This window comes from Giraffa tippelskirchi, chromosome 13 (genome assembly GCF_054371585.1).
Source record: "Giraffa tippelskirchi isolate mGirTip1 chromosome 13, T2T-mGirTip1v1.2.pri, whole genome shotgun sequence".
NCBI lineage: Eukaryota > Metazoa > Chordata > Mammalia > Artiodactyla > Giraffidae > Giraffa > Giraffa tippelskirchi.
Window position 1 is genome coordinate 70,601,631 of NC_137287.1, and position 8,252 is coordinate 70,609,882.

An 8,252-nucleotide genomic window follows, 5' to 3' on the forward strand; every position below is an offset into this window, starting at 1 on the left:
AAATAATGTTTAAACACATTCTGCATCTGTTTATTAATTTATCAGCCATTTTATTGAGGACCTACTATTTGTCATTATGTCAATGGAAACATCTCACTCTGGAATGAAGTGCTCTGGCACCAGCTACTAAATTGGTCTGGGTCTCCTCAAGTTGTAAAATGGTGAGGATAATACGTAAATAAATGATCATGGTGAGAATGACATGCTTAAAATATCTACATATTAAATGTATAATGAACTTTAGATTTTCATTCAGAAGCTATGCCAGATGCAGAGGTACAGAGAAAAACCTGATTCTGATACTGCCTCAAGAAGCACAGTGTCACCCGGGCAGGAGAAGTGCTGTGATCTGTGGGGAGTGATCAGGACAGACTCCCCAGGGGAGACCCCTGGTCTGGGGGTGGAGGGTACAGGGGAAGCCCAGCCATTTCCTTGGGCCAACCTCACTGGAACCTTGAATTTTCTTTTTAAGAGTTTTTAAAAATGCGGACCATTTAAAAAATCTTTATTGAATTTTTTTACAACATTGCTTCTGTTGTTTGTGTGTGTGCCTGATAGGTTGCTTCAGTCATCTCTGACTCTTTGCGACCCTATGGATTGTGACCCACCAGGCTGCTCTGTCCACGGGATTCTCCAGGCAAGAATACTGGAGTGGGTAGCCATTCCCTTCTTCAGGGGATCCTCCTGACCCAGGAATCGAGCCCAAGTCTCCTGAACTGCAGGTGGATTCTTTACCACTGAGTCACTAGGGAAGCCCTGCTTCTGTTATGTTCTGTTTTTATGGCCACAAGGCATGTGGGATCTTAGCTCCCCAACCAGGGATTGAACCCACACCCCCTGCATTGGAAGGGGTAGTCTTAGCTACTGGACTGTCAGGGAAGTTCCTTGAATTTTCTTCTTATTCTCCAAGACTTTGTCCTGACATCACAGCAGAGATGAACAGTGCCCACTCTTTCCCCATCCTCTCTGACTGCACATCCCAGCTGCTGCTGGGATGGTACAGACTGTACGTACAGTCACTCTCTCCACCTATTTGCCTTCCCTACAGTTTGCTGCTCAAGTAAACGTTCAATCATCCTCCCACGTGACTGTGGCCTGAAGGTGCAGAGCAGTGGAGAGAACAATTTAATTACTGATAATGTCTGTCCCTCTGAGTCACGGCATGTGTGCCAGTGAAAATCCAGGAGTTGCTGAAATTCCTCCACTCCTGCAGATTTGTTGCCTTTCTGGGCTGTGTGACAACTTTTGCTCCCCCTGCTGTCACTCTGCACATCCCCGAGTCTCTTTGGATGGCAATTCACGATAGCTCCTTGCAGCAATGATGGAAATATGTCAGGGATGTCAAAGGCAGAAGGAGACAGTTCCAAGCAAAGGTGGTGATTCGCCCCCCTTCCCCTGACCCCCAGGACCTTGCTCACCACCAGAAGATGTGATTGGAGGGTGTTTAAGGCAGACTTAGGCAGTTTAAAAATAATCACATAGCTATTTAAGACAGAAGCCAAATACTTTTGTAGACGATGAAACCTGTTAATGTACAGTTCTTTGGGAGAAAACATAATGACTTACTGTCTGTTGGTATAACACTTAGAAAGTCCCTTACCCAAACCAAGCTCTCCAATGACATATTGCACACGCATATTTGTCAAACTTCCTCCAAATTAACACAGTAGATTAAGTGTATTAAATAACCTCACCAGCAGTAGAACTGCAGACGCTCACAGGTGTACATTTTTATGAATATCCATCCCCGCGTGAAATAAGTAAAACTTCTTTTGTTCTCCAGTGAGCAGCCTATGTGAAGGCTGACTTAAGGTGTGACTTAAGGTCACAGTTGGAATCATAGTGTTGTTATTGGCATTGATCTCAGAATCCCATTACCAGTGTTTCCCACCACTAGGTTTTTTTATTTCTAAAAAGGAAAAGAGGAATTTCCCTGGTGGTCCAGGAGTTCAGATTTTGCCAATGCAGAGGGTATGAGTTTGATCCCTGGTTGGGGATCCCACTTGCTTTGTGGCCAAAAAACCAAAACCTAAACAGAAGTAATATTGTAACATATACAATAAAGACTTTAAAAGTGATCCACATTAAAAAAAATCTTTAAATAAATAAAAAGGAAAAGAAATAAATGTAGATTATTCATATACAATTGTCCTGTGTAGACTTCAATTGTCCTTAACTTAATGAGTAACATGTTTGGTCCTGGTAGGCAGGACTAGTCACACGAAAAATGTGTTTACATTTAGAAATATTGAAATTCACCAAATAAATCATTTTATTGAACTTTCAGCTAAGAGTGTGAATGCTTCCAAAGTTAGTAAATTTACGAGGTTGAAAGTGACCTCAGACTTTGTACCTCTTCATTTGCAGATGAGGAGGTGGAGGCTTGCCGGCCCTTGTTCAGTCGCTCAGTTGTGTCTGACTCTTTTCGACCCCATGGACTACAGCATGGCAGGCTTTCCTGTTCTTCACCATCTCCCAGTGGACCAAGTTGCTGAGATCAGACAGCTACTTAGTGGATGAGTCAGAACCAGAGCACAGCTCTCTGCCCACCAATGAGCCGTCTCTCCACAATAGCTAAATAATTTACGCTTGTGATCATTTTGGGCAGATGGATGGTTGCTGCTTTGTCTTCATACGTTTTTTATTTACTTTTACTTGTCTTTTTATTAAAATTCTTAAAATTTCTTTTTACGATGTTGTGCTGATTTCTGCCATACAACAATGCAAATCAGCCATAGTTTTAAAAAAAATAGTGGTTAGATGCCACAAAGCAGGAGGCAATGCCTTAACATATGTGTATTGTCAGACCCAAGAGCCTCTTCCATCCTTGTCAAAGAAATGCTAACCTTCTCTCCTTTCATACAATACTCATATGGTTTTATTGTTGCAATTTTTAACCTCAAGAATATCTAGAATTGTTGGCCCATTACATTTTCCTTGCATGCATTTTTTCCTTGAAGGTAATGGGAGATTATCATGTCAGATCCCCTGTGCAGCAGATGGTTTATGGCTTGGCAGGCAGAAGCCTGGAGAAGACACTGGTCAGGTGTCAGCTTGCATTCAGGAAGTCTCCTTCCCTTCAAGACTATCCTGCAGAAGCAGCACAGGAAACCTGGACACAAGGAAGGAGGAGGGGAGATGAGGAAGGCTATGGTTGGGTGTCAGGATGACGTTAAATCTGATTGAGTAGTGTGTGCTTTCATAGCCAGGCCCCAGAGATGAGATTCAAAGAAATTCAAGGAACAATTTTTGATTCCTGTTCTCAAAAAGTTTGTGCTTTCTTGGGAAGAAACTACTCACTTATCACACCACATATTGTAAGAAGGAGAGAAAACTTGCAAGTCTGTCTCTTCCTGCCCCTGTCCCCTGTTGTTTTCCAACTGTAAGGGTCACTAATTAACCGGTCACATTTCCAGACCATGGCTGGTTAGCTCACGAGTAGACAAGATCACCATGCGTAAAAGGGCATAGACTCTTTTGCCACCTTGTCTTTGTTGGAGGTCACCAGGCTCGGCCTCTCTTTGCAAATCCAACTTGCTCTTGCTTCCTGAGGGTAGGGTTGGGTGCCTGTAAATACTGCTTGTAGCTATGGTCAGTTACTTCCTGATGGCAAAATTGGGATTTGGAGGAAAAAGAGAGGGCCTGTCTGTGTCAGCAGAAAGGACCAGTTTAGGGGTGTGGGTTTCAAGGCCAGATGGTAAAAAAGGAGACTTCCAGTCTCTAGATTCTATGTGAGAGCCTTTCTTTGGGGATCTGATCATATGGAAAGGGCAGTATTTCTCACTCAACTCTTTTTAGTATCCCTGTTCACCATCACCCCCTGTGCCAGGATCAGTAACTAAGGGGTGTTAGTGTTGAAACAATCAAAGACTGCTAGTTTGAGAATCATCACCAGTATCAGATGCAATCCTGAATAAAATATCTTCTGCATTAGCCATTATAGATAGGTGGTGATGACTTTGGCTTTCCAGGTAATTCAGTGGTAAAGAAGCTCCCTGCCTTTTTAAGGCAGGAGGTTTTTAAGGACAGGAACCAACAAAAGATTCCTTGAATTTCTTTGAATCTCATCTCTGGGGGCATGCAGGAGATGCAAGTTTGATCCTTGAGTCGGGAAGATCCCCCTGGAGAAGGAAATGGCAACCCACTCTAGTATTCTTCCCTGGAAAAATTTCAGGGACAGAGGAGGCTGGTGGGTTACAGTCCACAGGATCGTAAAGAGTCCGACATGACTGAGCGACTGAGCATGCACACATTAGCTAAAGACAAGTTATACGCAAGCAAAGGCAGGATAAAAGAACACAAAAAGTTTCTGGACTGAAAATTTCCCTTCATCAAGGGACCATGTGCCCTCCTAGAGAGCTCTACGAACACATGAATAATGAGTGTCTGCTGGTGAGCTGATGTGATTGGTTTGTGGGCAGAAATGCTGTGAGACCTGGTGTAGCACAGCTGCCCAGGTCTTGGGAGATGGTCCTGGTCATAGGCAGCAATGGGATTTAGGACCCATCTGTTTAAAGAGCATTCTCTCTGGGAGAGCGGGATGCAGAACTGCAATGATAAGGAAAGAACAACATTTTTTAAAGAGTTGAGGGATTTGTATGTCCTGTTGGTATCCCAAAGCTCCTGACTAGCCTCAAGGCTTTCTCTCAATCAGGCCCTTGGACTGGGAGCCACAGGAAGTTTGAAGATGACATCTACATGCTTCAGTGTCAGGTCTGTTTGGGGGACATGGGCAGTTGGTATGGACTGTTCAAGAAAGGTCCCTGAAAGAAGCAGGGAGTTCGTAGAAGATCTGTCAGCAAGTGAATGAGTTTTTCTCCGTGGTGAACTTGGAAGAACTCAAGCTGACATCACTGTGTGAGACTCAGGGTAACAATCCCACTGCCGAATGAGGTGTGAAAAGTCCCATGGACCAGACTGCTGCTCTTTTAACTCTGTGTCCATGCTGGGCATGTGACAGGCTGTGTACAGACAGCTTCCTTGAATGTTCTTCTTTCTTTCTTTCTTTTTTATAACAATTTTGCAGTTGACTCAGTTATTTGCTGAATAAGGTGGGGTATAGAAGAATAGGAAAGAGGGTGAAGGCAGGGAGGGGAAGAGCAATGGATAAACCAGAGGAAAGTGCTTACTCTCCCAATTCCTTGCTAAAAATTGATGATTGATGGTGATTAATCTAATTCAATGAATGCTGATGATTGATCTAATTTGATGAAAGATGGTGATTGATCTAATTTGACCTTCAAGGTGGATGCGATAACATGGTCAAGGTAAACTTGTGTATACTATTTCTGATTGGAATTATCTTGAATACTTGGATCATATATTTTATAAAAAGTCATATCTATTCTTTAATAAGCTTAAATCGTAACTCTTCAACAAAACCTTTTCTCATCACCCCAGCCAGAAAATTTTTAGTTCTCTCCACTTTCTGACCATATTATTCTCTTGAAACTAATCAAATGGAACTCTGTTTCACTTGATTATTTCCATGGGTATGCATGTCTCACATCTCCCAGTAGACATTTTTCTTAGGGCAAGAGGAACCATCTTTGAGCATTTTCCTCATAGAATTCCTACACTGTGTTCTGTATAAAGGATGTTTAATGAGTATTTGCCAGGTAACTAGTATTTGGAAAGTTTGACTCATTTTCAAGTCTATGCATTTTCAAGGTACTGACAGAAAAACCCAATTTTTAGATTCCTGTTAGAGTTTTCATTGTCCTGACTTTATTTTAATAGGAAATTGACTTATTGTTCAATATATTATTTTCTACTTTCTAACATGGACAGTAATAAACTAACTCATGCAAATGTTTTGAAAAATAAGGAATGAATAAATTTCAACATCCTAAAATGAAGTCCAAACATGGATCTCTAAATTCAGGTCCTACTGATGGAGATTAAAAAAATGTACCAGTCAGTACTGGTGTGAAAATGGTAAGTTAAAAGTTGTACTTTTAAGTTCATTATGGGTAGAAATATTTATGCAAACCAAATTTCCAGTGACTAGACAGAAAATGACTCGGATAAAATAGATGGAATTTTGTGGATAATTCTGAGGTATAGGAGAAATTTCTAATATTCTGAGGACATATGATAGAAATCACTAAGACTATTATCCTCCATCTTCGGAGAAGGCAATGGCACCCCACTCCAGTACTCTTGCCTGAAAAATCCCATGGACAGAGGAGCCTGGTGGGCTGCAATCCATGGGGTCGCGAAGAGTCGGACACGACTGAGCGGCTTCACTTTCACTTTTCACTTTCATGCATTGGAGAAGGAAATGGCAACCCACTCCAGTGTTCTTGCCTGGAGAATCCCTGGGACGACGGAGCCTGGTGGGCTGCCGTCTATGGGGTTGCACAGAGTCGGACACGACTGAAGCGACTTAGCAGCAGTAGCAGCTTGCACTCTGTTTAAATAGCGCAGTTACTAATGTTTCAAAATTTAAACAACCTTTAATTAGCTAATACAAGTGCATGGTAAAAAATTCAATGAAACAAAGTTTTTCTTCTATTCCTGTCTCCCAAACCTTGGTTCTCCTCCTTAGAACACTACTCTTTTTTTTTTCATTTTATTCAGAGATATTATCTGTGGATACAAGCTTATGTTTCAGGGCACCTTTTCACTTTTATGACATAAATGTTGGCTTGCTGAAAAGAAGGTCCTAAGCTTTGTTTTTATTTTCACCTACCTATGTATCTGGTGGAGAAGGCCATGACACCCTACTCCAGTACTCTTGCCTGGAAAATCCTATGGATGGAGGAGCCTGGTAGGCTGCAGTTCATGGGGTCACTAGGAGTCAGACACGACTGAGCAACTTCCCTTTCACTTTTCACTTTCATGCATTGGAGAAGGAAATGGCAACCCACTCCAGTGTTCTTGCCTGGAGAATCCCAGGGATGGGGAAGCCTGGTGGGCTGTCGTCTGTGAGGTCGCACAGAGTTGGACACGACTGAAGAGACTTAGCAGCAGCAGCAGCATGTATCTGGAGATTATTCATATCAATACATGTGGATCTACCTTGTTCTTTTTGACATTGCAAAATTCTCAACGGTCACATACCGTCAGTGGCTTCCAAACTGGAGAGCAGATACAGAATATTTCCACCATCACGGAAGGTTCTAGTGGACTGAACCCTCCTAGAATGTAAGATTTGGGTGGAAAGCTGCCTTTAAGATGAATGCACGCATGCTCAGTCCCTTCAGTTGTATCCGACACTTTTAGACCCCATGGACTATAGCCTGCCAGGCGCCTCTGTCCGTGGGATACTGCAGGCAAGATGGAGTAGGTTTCCATGCCCTCCGGCAGGGGATGTTCCTGTCCCAGGGCTCTAACCCGTGTCTCCTGCATTGCAGAGCAGATTTTCTACTGCTGAGCCACTGGGAAGCCCTTCAGATGAATAATTGGCCTCGATGGAGAGACTGATTTGTGGGGAGGAGACGCTTGACCTAGCGAGAGGTCTTAACCAAGGCAGTTGTGCAGGAAGGTCACAGGGTGTTTCAGGATAGACAGAATCACATGTGAGGATTCCCAGCTTCTGGCTGGAGTAACCAGAGAATGAAGCCACCTTAGACAGGCACTTGGAATTCAAAGAACAGTGTAAGGGCCATGTGATGAAAACAGTTTTAGACAGGGCTCAAAACAAACAAGAAAGCAAGTGTGCATGTTTACCAGACAGAGGATAGTGAGAGATTGGAGACAGAGAAGCAGGTGTAATTAGGATAACCGGGTCCTTGTGAGGACCAACACTGTCAGCTCACATATCAGACAGGACTGCCCACATCCTCTTAGGTTTAACTCATGTGATTTTGTATTTCAACTGGTGTTAAACAGGAAGGATTCAGAGATCTGGGTTTGAAAAAAAATCTTGAGCCTCAGTTTTCAAACCTAAAAATAAACATCAAAATGATATATTTGAATTTTTCATTAAAATAACTGTAGTAATAAATGCCTGGCGCACAACATTGTAAAGCAATTATACTCCTATAAATAAGAGAAATAAAAGAATAATTCTTTAAAAAGAAAAAAAAAAGTGGCTGCAATAGTTCCTTGGCTCCACCTGGGAACCTGTCTATGGTGGCATGCTCCGTCTCTCCAGTGGGTGCAGACAACTCCATAGCCCCAGCAAACAATAATACCTGATAACTCAACTGGATTCTACAGTTCTTTGTCTCCAGTGGAGCTCTGGCAAGCCTAGAGAACTCAGAGCTATTATTCCTGATGAAGTGACAGCAGCTCCCTACCCACCA

At 42.7% G+C, this 8,252-nt stretch overlaps 1 non-coding gene across 1 annotated transcript; it reads right to left on the bottom strand.

The window, feature by feature from the left end:
- Positions 1 to 2,744: 2,744 nt before the first annotated feature.
- On the bottom strand, positions 2,745 to 2,868 carry LOC145533624 (U6atac minor spliceosomal RNA). The gene has a single exon (XR_014074211.1). It is a non-coding gene; the product is annotated as a U6atac minor spliceosomal RNA (small nuclear RNA).
- Between the last annotated feature and the right edge of the window lie 5,384 nt (positions 2,869 to 8,252).